Raw genomic sequence first — 16,430 nt, 5'->3', positions numbered from 1 at the left:
CCCACTGAAGGGAAGAGTTTTTAGAATGGCTTTGGGTTAGGGATGAGATGAAGTCCCTATCCAGTCAACCATTAACAGCTGCTGTGGTTGTCCCCAGTAAAGAATCAGACCACAGAACACCTCACCCATGAACATTACTGACATTGTACAGCCTGTGCACTCAGTAGCTGCCCTGCCTGCTTCCTACAACCCCAAAGGAAATCCATGCTGAAATATCTCTGAGTTTGGACATGTGTCATTGAAGGATGTCAGGAAAATAACCAGTAGAGAACACTAAAGCATTCCTTGACTTACCAGCCATATGGGAAAAGGGAATTCTTGCTATGAAAGGATTACCAGTTAACAACTAAGGATTGACATTATCAGTGGGTTTAAAAACACTGTGGGGAAGCAACTTGAATGACCAGTTTCGAAACAAGTCTTCTTGTTTAAAAACAGCATAGTCAGTCTTGTTCTGAAAAAAACTCAGCTTTAACCTCTACATTTTACAGTTTTGTAAAATACACATTATTTTCTGTTTGTTTGGTTTTTTTTTTTCTTTTACTAGGTCCTTGGGAAAACACAAACATCAATTACTTGCAAACAAGAACCTGCTCCATGAAACAGTGTCAAAGGTTTAGCATAAAAATGCCCAAAGATCTTTCTCTCTACTTTATCTGAGTGAACTACAGCAAAATCTAAAATAACTCTAATCTTATAAATCAGAGATACTAACATAACCATTAACTACCTAGAGGTAAAGCAGATTTAATTGGAAATTTTGTGGTTCAGAAGTTACAGCCATACAATATCAAGTGAGCTCTCACTGGCAGTAGTGAAAGAAGGTAGTGTGATTCCAGTTCAGATTCCCCAGCTATCTACAGCTCCACTCATTTCAGTACCAATACCTTAGAAACAGCAGCACAAGCTCACCTGGAGCAAGCCTACTTTGTTTCTGCTATTCCCTCTATGCAAGTAGCATAAACACAGTCTGACCCACTCCACCTCTTTCTGGAAAGGCCTCCTTGCCTGGAAGCATTCTGTAGTCCTTTCGTACAGGAAGATTCAGTCCAGCTAAATTTCTTACCTTTAACATCTCTATCTCTACAGAAACAGGTCTGTTCTCAGAAGAAGGTCCAGCTACATTTACCAGAATCTATGTGCCAGTCAGACAGGCAAAAAGGCTCTTAGCTGGGACACTTGGTGTTCAATTTAATTAAGCTTCAGGATGGGTCTAAATAAACAGAGGAACTCAGTCAGTTGCTTGTATTATCTTCCTCTTCTTCAGCTCCATAGCTCTTTCTCCTCCTATGGAAAATAAGCAGCTCCCTGGCCGAAAAAGAAGAGTAAACAACCCCCACACTGAGACACATAAAATACAAATACTGCCTTTGCAAGACACTTTCAGGAGGAAAAACAAAAGAATAAAACAAAAAATATTTTTAGATTCACCAAAATACTGTGATTACTATTATTTGCAAACAGATTCTCTCCCCCCACAGGGCAGCCTGCGGGGCAGTCAGCAAGCCAATGTATTTAGGTGAGATATACCAGAAAACACTTTTTTTTCCAAACATAGTTCCTCAATGGAAACAAATTCAGATTTTTACCAAGCATAAAACCTTGCATGAAGCTATAAAAGCAGGGCTTTTGTCCTGCTGCACAGGAGGAGAAACAGGGTTATTTATTGCCCTTTGAGAAATGCCTACAGGAATCCTGAAGCAGGTTTCGGTAATGGCACACTGTTCCAACTGTCAGCAACAGAGAAACTTAATTTTAAATTTATACCTGGTATCCTAGAATCACAGAATAGCAGGTTGGAAGGGACCTCAAGGATCACACGGTCCAATCTTTCTTGGCAAAAGTACAGTCTGGACCAGATGGCCCAGCATCCTGTCCAGCCAAGTCTTTAAAGTGTCCAACACTGGGGAGTCCACCACTTCCCTGGGGAGTTTATTCCAAACCTGATTGTTCTTGTGAAAAATTTTCCTCTGTATCCAGTCAGCATCTCCCCAGGAGTAACTTGAACCCATCACTCATCTTTTCCATTTGACTCCTTGTAAAAAGGGTGTCTCAGTCTTCTTTGTAGACACCCTTAAATAATTGTACATGGTCATAAGGTCTCGAGGTGTGTGATAAGTGCAGCGATCCCCCATACACCCAGCACCACACTAAAGTAATGTCAGCTCTATCCTGTCGTTTGCCACCATCTTCTGGGTGCAGCCTGTCAGCCGCTTCTCCACCCACTGCACACCACTTGTCTAGACCATAACATACCAGTTTCTCTAGGAACAGGCTGTGGGAAACTGTTGAAAACCTTGGAGAAATCCAGAGAGACAATGTCCATCACTGATTGCTTCAAATATTGCTTCATTGGCTTTATTGTCTTGTTTTGGAGCAAGATCCAAAAATCTGTTGGTAGCAGATACCTACTGTAAGAATCCCCTTGGAGACAACTCCTCTGATCTTAACCTAGAGACATTCAATAGGGTTTCCACAATTCATGTGGAAGTTAGCCTCAGCTGACTTCTATACATTCAAGGTTCTCCTTAACCAAACCATGACTCCTCCCTCCTCTTCTACCCTGCCTGTCTTTACGAAACAGCCTATAGCCAGCCATTGTTATACTCCAGCTATGTGCATTTTCCCACCATGTTTCACTTATTCCTATGATACTGAAACTTTCTGACTGGGTATGTTTGATCTCCAGGCTGTGTACATTGGTATATGTTCACTTGATGTTGTTGGTCTTCTGGTTCTCATCTTAGGAGGCAGCTAAGGAACATTTGTCATTGCTCTGGGTGGCATGATTTATTCCCCAGTTGGTTGCAGTGGTGTGATGCCACTTTGGACCTCACTCCCCATGTGACCTGGAGATTCCACATACATTTGGTCTAAACTCTCTGCTCTGTTTCACATATTACACCATACAAAGGTACAGCTCCATGCCAAGCATCAATTTATGAAATCTTGATTATCTACCACATAGTATCCCGTGCCTATAGATGTTCAAGCAACACTAATTACCCTTTCTTCTTAAAGCATCAGGCTGTTCTTGCCAGCATGAGCATCTACATCACACCTGACAGTATATGGGAGCCACTCCTGGGAAATCCAGTGATCTAATTGAAACAAGCAGGCTGTCTTGGAAAGCATTTATTATTCATTGTCACTCCATTAATATTGTATGGCATAGAAGTGATTGCATTGAAAAGGTTACTGTCAAATGAGTAACGAATCTCTTTGTCAGTACAGGAAGGTCAACATCTAAGACTAGGACACAGGCAGCTAGTCAGTCATTTATATATATCACGATGAAAAATGACAGAGCTGGAGACAGACCCACCACTAGAGCTTCAATTTGAATTATTCAGTAGTCCTTTTGTTCTTCTCTGTGGAACCTGACAATAGTTTGCATATTTTTAAATTGCCCTGATGAGGCCACGGAAAGTGTTCTACTGATAAAAGTGAAGAATACAAATTGGAGCTGGATTTACTTAACTGCCCACAATAGATCATCCTGACACACTTTTCCTCTTAAGCAACAACATGGAGTTAAAAAAAGCGATGTTTCACTTCCAAGTGTGCATCAGACAAATGTTTCTATTGCAAGCTAAAACATGAGACAAAAGGAAGAAAAGGAGGGGCCTAGCAGGAAATTTTTGTCATATGTGCAAATGTGGATATTAAGAATGATCACCCAAGTAACTTCATTTCTAACATTAATTTTTCTAGTAGCAAGAAATAACAATAAGCCCTAATGAAAAGTAGATGAAACTGCTTGAAATAGGGAGATAAAAATCTGGATGCAAAGAAAAACAGAAAAAAGAACACCCCACATGCTTTATCTCATTTGCCATTATGAATCCCTAGAGACTTATTCTACAGTAGAAGTTACTACTAGAGCAAACACCTTGTAGAGGGAGGTTTTCCCCTTATCCTAAAGGAACACTAAGTCCTTTATCACAGTTGCTAGCTGTAACTGAAGTCTGGAGGCTTCCCACTCCTATCCATGGGATTTGGAGAAGCACTATGATATCACACAGCAAAGAATTATGTCTGAGCTTGCAGAATTCATCACCACCCACCTAAAACCTTGAGAACTGGGAAATACACTAAACAAAATAAAACCAAAACCAAACCAAATCAAACAAATTAACCCATGAAGCTCAAAACCTTTCTTCAGGTGTTTAGCAAAAAAGAGGACAAAATGTAATCTTTCCCTGCTCCTCTCCTGGACAGTACATAACAGAATGGAAACATAAATAAATGTATGGGTTTTTGCTTTTGGGTGCTTTTTGGTGATTCTCTTTTTTGGGGGTGGGACGGGTGTACAGGAGCTGAGATTGCAAAAACCATTCATTTTAAAATTACTCATTAAATTCTGTCCTCGAAGGGCAATGGGTGGTTTCTTTTTTTTATTATTAAGGGCACAGAAATGTACAACATAACCACTTCAACCAGAAATAAATGGGGAAGATAACAGAGGACAACCCCTGTTCAACTTCACTGAGAATCATCCAGGTTATTCTGTCTGAGGTCCTGCACATAGCTGTACCCTTCCCTACTGAATCTCCAGCAGGATCCAAATGAAATTTGGGGTCTCTACACAATAGGCTTTTTCTTTCCAGACAGAGCAAGATACAGGCTGCTAAAACCATTTTCTAAAAGCACTCCAGTTCACATGCACTTCCAACATCAAGGATTACTGCAGGATCAAGTTGACATAAACTGGGGAAGTGGGGTAGCGGGGAGAGGATTCAGCATGAGACAATCCCTCTCTCTCCAGCCTCTCTACCCCATGCTTCCTTCTTCCCAAAGCTGCTCTCATGGGAGCAGACTGCCCCATCTGCATGAACTGCACAAGGCAGTCCCATGCTGGCGATTGACTGATTTCACCCTTCTGAAACTTGTGAAATAAAAATGCTGTCACTCCCAAGAAAGCCACTTTCCTTAAATTAACATTCTGCGAAAGCAGGGAGTGGAAGGATGGGAAACCTACCACCTTTGAAAGGAACAATAATACCCAATCGACCAACTTCCTGATAACTAATTGAAATGTAGAAGTTCTCTAATTGAAAAATGTTGAATGTATTCCCCAGAACCTTCCATTATTTTTTCCATTACATTAATCATTAGAGGACACCTATTACAGATTACCCCTTTCAAACACAATCTTCCTGATAAAGAGAGTCAGGAATGCTGGCAAGGTCAAACGCCCAGCTAAATCCCAATGAGAGAAGGCAACCAGTGAGTAGAGTATTCAGTAAGATTTAGAAAACGTCGAACTATGAAGAAGACAAATGATGGCTTTCCAAATTGAAGGCAGAACACATGAGGTGTGGTGCATAAGTCAATACTTCCTTATGAATAATGTATTTGCCTTGTAAGGTGGTCCATATACTACCCTATTAGTTCCCTACCATCTAAAAGAAACAAGTTAAACAAATAAGCTTTAGGTAGGATATATTTACACAAAATACAGAAGAAAGGAGTTTTTTTCTTCTGTAGGTGATACATTTTATGTAACAACTCAGTACTGTCCTTAAATTATTTTTTGCAGATTACAAAGATTTTACACATATTATTAATGGGGGCATTAAATACACAGCTCAGACTTAATATCAGTATACTTCCATTCCTTTTCAGATGTACAGAATTCATCACAACCTGAATTCATAATCACCAGAACAGTGAATAAATATCTGTCATGAACATAAGTTATTTTTGTAGATGGTGCTGTACAGGAGCCGCCTGGGGTTTGTCTCTTAACTGATAACTTTGGAGATCAGGCAGAGAGGAACAAGCTGCTGTGAAGTGCATTCCATCACACCCAGGAGACTGCTGATATTTCTTTCCTTCTTTCCACCTGCTTTATCTTTTTGTCTAATAAATATGACCAGTCACATACTGGTACCATTATAGGTACCAGATATTTCACTCATCATGATATAGGAAAGTCATTGCAGAGACACAATAAGTATACAAGCACTATTTAGGACATGCAGCATATGGGAGGGGTAATGAGAGAGCATCCACTTTTAGACATGTAACCTGTATGGCATGGAAAATGCAAGGTAGGGGAGAAGTACATGAAGAACTGGAGCCCTGGATAAGCCACACAGGTTGGTATCACCCTCACCCTTTTAAGAAGGAAAGTGCTCAGATTGGCAATAAGATGACTGACTAGCCCTTAGGAACAGTTTTGTGACAGAACCTTTTCATAACAAGACTGCTGTAATTATGTAGTAAATATCCATATATTGCAACAGAGGCAGAAAAGCTGAATCATTTCTTCATGTAATAAATGTTTAATAAACAGACATCAGCAGGGACCTGTGGTAAGTTACAGCTTTACCTCTCTCATTCCCAGTAGCTACTTGGAAACCCAAAGGACTGGGCAAAATATGCATAGTCTATTAGTATTGTGCTTAAGGAGCTAAAGGCAAATGAGGCTCCATAGTAGTTTACACAATTTATGCGCTTTCTCTTAGACTATTTTATTGTTTGTTATTTCCTGTAGCAGAGGATGCAATTTGAGAAACAACTTTGAGCTAAACTGTACTCTTGGGTACTTCATGTGTAACTCCATGGCTTTCAATGGCACCAACAATGTTTTATTTCATTACCTGATGTAGCAAAAGTGTAACCTGACTACATATATGCTTTGTTCCTAATCTGTAAGTAGGCAGCAGATAGAGGTATCACGTTTAACAATAACTTGGGCAGCCCTGCAGCAATCACTTACCCAAAGATTGCTCCAACAGCAATCATCTCTAGTGGGAGTCTTCCACTAGATCCAAAACTTTTACTCAATAGAAGTTCAGAAAATGAAGAAAAGAGGAGCAAGAGCAATTTCTTAAGTAAAAGAGGAGACATATGAAGGAGAAAAAAAAATTTATAATAGGACTTCAGCTCTACATCTCTAACAGTAACCTGGGCTATTTTACCTCATAAGTCACTAACAGCCAAGGTTTTTTGACAAAAAATTAGAAGGGGCATTCTGTAACACACAGTTCTCACGCAAATGAGGCAGTAGTAACAGATGCATTCAGGCTGAACATTTGATAAGTTACAAGATTTTTAAATGGGTCTTACAGACACAGATATTGTCATTTCTCATTCTTCCAACTATTCCTTGCTCCTGCTTCCTTCAGAAGCAGTTAAAACTCCAAAGTCAATTCTGGGATGACTTTCATAGCACCATACCTTTCCCCTTCCTTGCTTGGGCAGAGGCAGCCCAGTCCTGGGCCAGCTACAGCTGATCGACTGGGGATGGCAAAATATCAGTTGACCTACACTGCTGAAAAGTGTCATACAGGCTCTGTTGGCAGGGCAGAACATACTGCTGCTAATCTCAGCAGTGCTGTGTACTGACAGTCAACAAAGTCCAGTCACTAAGAGAGGTGTGCATCTGAGAGGAAGAAGAGACTCTAGAGTAAAGGAGAAAATCAGTTTCCAGGATCCACCAGCAAAGCTTTGAGTCAAGAGGATAGATTTTGATTCCATTGTAGCAAAACTTTTCGGAAGTCTATTCATTACATTGCATTACCTGTAATCTTGTGTGCTCTTCTTTTGTGTCTGGCTATTAAAATTGAATTGGCATTCAGTATCTTCAGTATGAATCAGAAATCAGTAATATTATCTTACTCAAGACATTCTACAAAGAAGAAATGTACTACGGGGTCATGCAGAAAATCACCACTTCCTTCCCCATTCAGTGGCAAGACTGTAGGGAAGTCCACATACTCTAAAGTTCCATATTAATTCTGCAGCTTTTCAGTTTACCACTTCCTCACATCAAATATAGATTAGTTTCTCTAATTGCCCTATATGAATTCATAGCTGAAATGTTTGACTTGCCCAGAACTAATTGTCTGTCAAGAAGATATTTTGCAGCCAAGCAGATAGCTTAATTGGATATTTAATTTAACTGCAGGCTTTGTTTCTTCATATTTCAAGTCTTATTCCTTAAAATTTCCTAAATTGTGCATTCTGAACACATTCTCAGATTGTCTGCCTTTAAGTGAGTGTTCTGTTGTTCTTTGAAAATAAACATGTTTCATTATTAGCTTCTAGCTCCCTGCCAGGCCTGACACTATTCTCCCATACCCCAGAAAAAAACATGACAAGCAGGCCTTGTCAGGAAATAAGCCACAGATTAACTCTGTTCTATCCAACAAATTGACATTTGGAGAATTATAAATATAATCTAGAAATATTTCATTTATTTACACAGGAGAAAAATGTTCCTGGTACTGCAGTGAGGTACGTCTGGATAGCAGCATAGAGCTGCAGAGGTTTAGTGAGCACAGATTAACTGCAGAGACAGACCAGGATACCACCAAAATCTTCTGCTACTTATAAAATTCCAGACTCCCTCTGACAAGAACGTACATTAATGGCCACAAACAATACTTTAGAGCTTAGTGTGTGCACCAACTCTGCTATCTTCCCAACACAGCCACCTGTAGAATTAGTGCTCTACAAGACTAGGACCATTATATACTTTCACACAGAGGCAAACCCTACAAGAAGTCAAGCCCAAGAAAAAACAGTGTTTCATCCTTTCTTTCTTCCTTCCTCCAGGAGCTTTCACCAGGGAATACAAAACCCCATGGTTTCAGATCCCAGCCTCCTTTTCCCTTTGCTGATATCAAGGTCTAGACAGTGCAGTTCATTAGCAAATTATTAGTCCAGCATAGTCCACACAGCATACTATTATCGCAAGCTGCCAGACTCAGGTTCGATGGCCATACCACAATCAAAGGAGGAATCTCTTTGCAATGCTTTTATCTCACAGATCCTTTCACCTGGTCCTTAGCATTCTCCTGGTGAATTTTTTAATATTTTTGTGTAATGATCAGCATAAGAGAAAAAAAGGAAACAACACATACTCAAAATTTATATCCCATAGCATATGGCAAATTGGATAAAGAGCATAGTAAACTGAATAAATTACATAGACAGGGATGCTTCTGATTTTATTACCAACCTTGTCTTTGGGCATCTGTTGTTCTCTTTGAAGCTGCATGACTTTTGCTGATAATGGCCTCCCTCTTTCTTATTAGGGTAGGGTATGTGATCTCTATTGTGTAGCTGATTAGACGGTTGCTAATAATTTTTCAACATCACTTATTCAGACACTATTGATTTTCAAATGCATCTAATTACATGACACTCAGAACTTGTTTGTAAAAAGCTTTTTATTTGCATGAAACAAGATCAAAATAATGGCATTAAGAGTCTAGTGAGAACCAGAAAACCCACTTCCGTAGGTCTTGCATGTTTATGTGTGAGTCCACAATGTTTCTAGTCTCCAAGGAAAGCCAATCAGCTCACAAATCTTCTCTGAATGACACCCTAACATTAGATATTGGACCTATGACTAGATATTGGATCTGTGATTTTATGACCTAGGTTTATAGTCAAAGCAACATTGATTCTGCTTAAGATGATCTACGTAAAATTCATCTGGGATTTGAAGGCAGTTTACTGTGCTAACTCTTTTTATCTTTATTCCTTAAAGTTACGAAAGACGGAATAACCTTCAGGACTATTTTATAATTTGCTTTTAAACAAGATCTAGTTCATACTTTCCTTTTACTTCATTTCATGAAAGAACTTGGCCTTTTTTGAACAAGTTCATTACAATACAATTTCTAACCTCTTCATCAGGACTTGGAGTATAGATTTCTGAGAATAGAAATCAGAACAGAGTTATATAAATCTAGTCTGCAGAGCAGGATGCAGAGGATGAACTGAATGCGTATCTTAAGGATGAAGGCAACTTTCAGTTCACCGTAAAGCGATGTTGTATGATGATTTGACAAAAAGTATGCACTGCACATAAAACATCACTTGATACGCCCATGTACTTAGAACAGGAGCACTAATGGTCCTATCAGTTCAAAAGAATCTGATTAAGGGAGCCACAGTCTTTTGACAAAGTTAGGATAAAACTGAATAACAAACACCTACTGAAATGAAGCCAGAGAACACTATACAGAGTAGATGTGAATGACACTATATATATGGAGAGATGAGATGTTGCCTTTCAAATAGTTAATGAATAATTAATGGTGCACTTGATGAAATGAGTTTGCTTATTTTCATAATTTCCATACTGTCAAACCCTTTGCACCTACATCAAAAAAGGGGACAGGAGAAGGGAAAGAAAATGGCAATTTGTTTGAAAGCCTGCTTCATTAATATTCAAGATCATCCATTTTAAAGCAGCCGTTTGCAAATCAAACAGTGTGCCATTTTGCATATCAATGATATTTTAATATGAACAACATGAAATTTTAGTTACAAGCACATGAAGCCAAAATCAGCTCTCAAACAGAAGTAGGATAGATGAACAAAAATGCTTTCAATTCTTAGGTTAGGACTTCATAGAACTTTAAAGCATTCTGTCTGCATGGAATAAGTTATTCCTTTGACCCACAGGATAACATGAAGAATGTATTTGGTTTGCCCATATGGAACTGATTCTCTTCTACTTTACACCATTTTCATATCAAATGAAAGGAATCAAACCAATTGAAAATGAGTTCAGCAGCCTGGCAAATGTTCTTGCTTGTATTCCCACACACACCCTTTGCAGCTTTATCCCATATACTTTATCAGTAAAATGAGATCCCTTGAAAATATTTACAACATCTATTTCTGTAAAACCCTAACATTAAATATTTAACACAGATGCATGGATAAAATCTCCTTGTAGGTAAATATGCGGGAATAAGTATCCCCAGTTCTGAATGAAATTAACTTTTGTATTTCTTTTAGTGTACAGACTTAAAATACAGGCAGAAAAAAAATGTAATTTGCACTCTTGAAAGCTATTCATTATGCAGAAATATTAGTGTTGATGTTCATTATGACTTTAAATAGAGGCAACTTGCTTTACATCAAGCTCTGCACAAAAAAAGAGAACTGGGGCTATCACCTCAGTGGCTCTTGACGTGTGATCACTGCCAGGCACTAGTACTAGTAAAGGAAAACCCTTAGAGACAGCACAAATCCTTACTGCTCCAGTGGGCAGCGAATATCCCCCAGTACCTATAATAAGGCTTGGTGGTCCGACTGCTGTTTTCTCTGACCTCTTCTCTTCTCCTGCAGGTCTTTCATCCTAGGTTGGCACCTATAAGGAAAAGGCTACAGTAAAAGCCACTCCAAAGTAGTCACCTCAAGTTCTCTGTAGGACATACTAGGTTGACATTACTGCAGTAGCTATGATCTATTTGCTTTGCCAAGCTCTAGAAAAGCTTGTATCAGGCTGTTATACATGATTTCAGCAGATAAACTCCTGAGCATATACTGACTCTCAATTCACCCACAGAAATACCCACCACAAATACTGTTTTGCAGAAACATTGTCAATTAATAAAGAATCACTATAATAAGATAAGCTTCAGTACAAACTTAATGGGAGTTGTGCATTTATTTTAACATTCTCCAGCATTCATAGTATTTTTTAGTGGACCAGTAAAGACACAGAAGCATGCTTAGATATGGAAATAAGATGAAAGGTCTCCCTCTAAATTCAGATAAGAAAAACCACCAAACACAACAGTGTTTTGCATATTGTAAACAGAAGTGCACTTTCTCTCTTAGTAACATTGTGCTGCAGTTCAGCAGGAGTTCCAGTCTGAGTAAACTACTCTTCTCCCAAACTAGAAAAGATTTATTTAAAATAATCACAAGCTATCAGAGAGTCGTCTAGGTTTCAACTACATAAAACAGAAATCTCTGGGGCTCAAGCATGTCTTCTGAAGACATTAAGCCAGAGCTGCTTAATCAGAGCTCCTGGATTCAGGCTGACTACCAGTGTTAAAAGTGCTGCCAAGGTATTATAGACACAGGAGACAAAAATAACCACTGAATCACTGTATTATAGTGAAAGGGGAGTTCACAGTCTGCCTGGTGAAATAGGGAACTTTCTTCCCATTACAGGTTCTGTCCAAAATGTTAAGCATGGCAGCAGCAATGTTAGAATTGCAAACAGTGTGCTGCACTGATTGGTAAATTGTTAATTATTATTTGATTTTTTTCCATCCAAACTATGCCATTACTGGAGTAAACTGAAATCAGAATGAGCAAAGGAATTTTCTAATTCTAGTAGCAAACCAGTCAAAATTGAGAAGAAGCTTGATCCTCAAGTTTCCAATTTTGGCTACTTTCCCTGTTCAGAACTGCCTTTATACATATAGGAATACATAAGGAAATACATATAGGAATACATAAGGAAATACATATAGGAATACATAAGGAAACAAGACAAAAGAATCCATTACCCCAGTGTGTAACACATCAGTTTGTGAATGGAGGTTTCAGGAGACTGACTCTGTTTATGTGCTTGAGGAGCAACATGCACATTCACAAACAGCATCAGGTAGGACAATGCTGCAATCAAATGAATCTGAAAAATCAGCAGTTCTGGATAAAGCACTCAGTTTAGTTCTTAAAGTGTTTACAGAAGAGAGTGGCCTAAAATACAAGCTCTGTTGATAAAAGGCAAAAGGAATCTCAGTGGTCTTTGGCACAAAGGTGAATCTGGGATGTATGTATATGTACATAACAGCAGCTACTGAAAGAACTAGTGTGACCAAGAGATATTTTAATAGTAATTTTAATCTGATGGACAGAAATATTTACTTGAACAGCATTTTCAGACTGGAAGCAGTAGGCCAGAGAAATGCCAGAAGATAGATCAGAGGGCTAACAGGAAAAAGAATCAAAAAGAAAAGATGTGTTGTGAAATACCTTCTAGCCAAAAACACTTCATTGCTGGTAGGAGGGAGAAGTATGTCTGGACGTTACAACAGAGAACTCTGCTACAAATACCCACTGAAGCCAACTACAAAGGCCAGTGAACTGGTGCAAATTGATGAGTTGAAAGAGCAAAAGGGCAAACCAGAAAAAATCTGAGCTACAGAGACCAGGCACTCAGCAGGGAAGGCTAAGGGATCAAAAATGCAATTAAAAGTCTGCAGACTGGAATGGAAATATTGACCAGGAAAGTTACAGAACTTCAAATGTAGAGAGAGCAGCTAACTCCACAGAGAAGGGGAAAAACATTAAGGTCAACCTAGGCAGGATTTCAATCAAGAGGAGCAAGGTAACACCTGGTCAGAGGTTAAGAGGGCATGAAAATTAATCTCCTAATGCTGTAGAGGAGCTAGCCTACTGAAAGAGGAAAAGTCTGGTTTAAATTGGACAAGTATAACACAGCACACAAGGAAGTACTGCAGACATACCATATCAGTAGAATTGCCTGACCCTGGCTAAATATTTTTATTAGATCAACAACTGATTGCTGTTTACTACTTCAGATAAAGACAAAAATATTAAGAAAACATTAAAGACATGGTTTTATTCACTCAGCAAGCACTGCTGACATTGGAGGTCATGTTGCCATCACTTAGCTATCTGAATATAGCCCCCATTCCATTCAGAAAGGAACAGCCAAGCCATTTCCGTTACTCTAAGCAGAACTTGTGCTTTGTTGTAACATCTCTTCCAGAAAAGCTATTTAGTCCTGTTTCAGCAATACAAGTTAACTACGTATTAGTGCCCTAGGCTTTTTCTTCTGTGGTGCCTCATTCATTGATACAAATGTGGTTTCCTTTCTTTGTAATGAAAATCTGCATGACTCACATTGAACATGAAGTTTGTTCACATGACTTCACATTGAAAATGAAGTTCAACAAGGCATGATCATGCATGTGGATCAGGGCAATCCCAAGCACAAATACAGGCTGAGAGGAGACCGAGTTGAGAGCAGCCCTGCAGAAAAGGACTTTGGGGTGCTGATAGACAAGCTCAGCACGACTTGCCAGTGTGTGTGCTTGTAGCCCAGAAACCCAACTGTTTGCACTTTGGGCTACATCAAAAGGAGTGTGACCAGTAGGTCACCCTCTAATTTGGCAACATCCATTTTAAAAGTCTCTAGGACTATGTGCAACAGCGAGACATTTTCCTCATAGCCCTGCTCATTATTGCCCAGAGTCCTGTTTGTTCCTGTTACTCTGGGGTAGCACACTTCTCTGGACTGTCCCGTATATTGCCCTCCCAAGAGGCCCTACTGGATTTTGTATCTCCAGAGTATGCATTTCACTCAATACCTATCACAGTTCATCTACAGACTTAGGCGACAGTGGATGTGACAAAATCCTCCTTTATTGAGCACTCCCTTAACTCACGTCATATCCGAACAATACTAGGAAGATTTAGCCTTGGGTGAGATGATTTAGTATGAGGTGTCCCTGACCATGGCAGGGGGGGTTGGAACTAGATGATCTTAAGGTCCTTTCCAACCCTAACTTTTCTATGATTCTATGATTTTATGTTACTTTGTGATCACCGAATAAAACATTTATCATCAGGTCTAAGAACATGCCTCACAGAAGCTGAACACAACACATATCAGTTTGTCCATTCCTAATCCATATTCTTAACAGTGAAACCAATGAGGACTTCTAAGTTAAGTGTCTTTAAAGAGTTTAAGGGAGTTAAATTAATGCAATTATATCCAAACTTGTAATCTCAGGAGAAAGCTCTAGACTTGCCATGGGTTACTGTCTACAAAGCCATGTAGATGGACTTTAATTAAATTCTTCTACTTATAGAACTGGTATTTCCCAAAAGCTTTGAACTTTTACACATGCTTATTAAAAGTTATACAAATTCAAAAAATTCTGCTTACAACTGTTATTCTCCTAGAAACATAAGACTCTGCCTTTACCACCCACTGCTCAAGGACTCTCCCCTTCTGCTTCTATTTTCACTTCCATGTCTTCCCTTTAACATTTTTACACAGTTTTTAACCTTTCATTTACATTTATTACCTTTTATTTCCTACTTCTCTCACCACTGTTGGTTTACAACTGCTGGTTTACAACTGCTGGTTTCACCTCACCATTGAATGAGGAAGTTCTTTTAGTTAACGCCATCATCCATCTTGACTAAGGAATTACATTTTCAGTGAGCAATGAACTTCTTCTTGGGAAGTTCCAATTCTGTGTTCTCTCTTAAAATTTTTAAGGTCTTAGACTTTGAGAAGTCTGTGAATCACCAGTCCTAGATCTTGAGGCAGAATGTAGTGCCAGACATACCATGCCTATCATAATTATAGTACATACAGTGTTATTTCTCACACATGATCTTATGGGAGCAAAGTGTTATTTTTGTGTGCATTTATTCAAATAAGACAGACTGCATAAGCAGTTGACATCCATCAGCCAGGTACCACTTCCTCCCCTTTCGCCCTGCAAGCACAGAATGGTACTCAAGGCAACAAAGATGTGTACTGGTGGTATGGCGAGACAACAACAGTACTGTTCGCCTACAGCTTCTCTACATAAAATACATCTGTAATCTAGGAAGCATAACCCGCCCACATGCCACAGATCCAGCAGATGAAGGATAGAGAAAATGCCTGGGTCTTCAAATACAGCTGCATTTACTGAACTTCCACATCATACAACCAGAGGTCAAAGGAGATTGTTATGAATTACTGAGTGAAAGATTCTGTAAATACAATTGGCAAACAGCAGCATAAACGTAGATTAATACCAGAGTTATATAGAAATTACTAGCCCTTTATAGACAGTAGTTTGAAACCAAGATAAAACTTACACTGATGCTCTAAGGTGTATTTAAGTAAGCAGTAGCTTTAATCAGTGGTGCTGACTTTGCAGACTTCATTTGCTTGTCAGCCATCCTTTACTCTTATTGATTATTACTTTGTCATTCAGGCTAGTCATGTCTCAGTCACATCACTAATCAGTTTAACAGAGATGTGAAATAACTCATTATACTAAAGTCTCAGTATACAATTAGATTGCACTGTGAAAGACAAATGCAGTGGTCAAGTAGTTATTTAGGCATAATGCATTTAAACCTGCCTACAAATAAGCACATCCAAGATAAGTGTCCCAAGAAGGGCAATTACTTTTACTTTGTAGTTAATTTACCTTTCTCTAAAGTAGTATCACTGCGTCAGACTTTTAGGGAAAAAAATCTGTAAGATTTACTGCACCATGAACCTAATTTACCAATCAAAAATTAAAACTCCAATTTTAATGCCTTCTCCCCTCCCCCCCGCATCCCTTACTTCCACAAAACACCCAAGCATGGCTTTCAGCTTTTTATACAGCTACTGAGAGCTCCATCCTGCTGTTTGTAGATTACAGATTCTATTATACTTTGGATGACATCTAAAATTGATGAAGATTTTAAAGGGTAAGTTAGCAAGTTTGGTATTTACACAGAAGAGTGATGACCACTCCAGGGGACCTGAAAAAAAACCCAACAAATGCCTGCTGAAAAGTAACAAAGTGTGACAGGAGTACATGCCAATTGTACTCAAGATTAACTGCTAGATAGTGAAAAAAAAGTTACAATAGATGCATCTCAATCTACTGCAACACTGAACAAGTAATGCT

The 16,430-nt window shown here is 39.0% G+C and overlaps 1 long non-coding RNA gene across 1 annotated transcript in view; it reads right to left on the bottom strand.

The window, feature by feature from the left end:
- LOC136017790 (uncharacterized) overlaps positions 1-16,430 on the bottom strand; it is a 55,102-nt gene that overhangs the window by 23,939 nt on the left and 14,733 nt on the right. Inside the window, exon 2 of the long non-coding RNA XR_010614087.1 lies at positions 11,044-11,125. This is a non-coding gene — a long non-coding RNA (uncharacterized LOC136017790). The remainder of the gene's footprint in view (positions 1-11,043; positions 11,126-16,430) is intronic.

This window comes from Lathamus discolor, chromosome 6, assembly GCF_037157495.1.
Source record: "Lathamus discolor isolate bLatDis1 chromosome 6, bLatDis1.hap1, whole genome shotgun sequence".
Lineage (NCBI taxonomy): Eukaryota > Metazoa > Chordata > Aves > Psittaciformes > Psittacidae > Lathamus > Lathamus discolor.
Note: the sequence above shows the minus strand (reverse complement) of the source record. Positions and strands in the feature narration are given on the sequence as shown.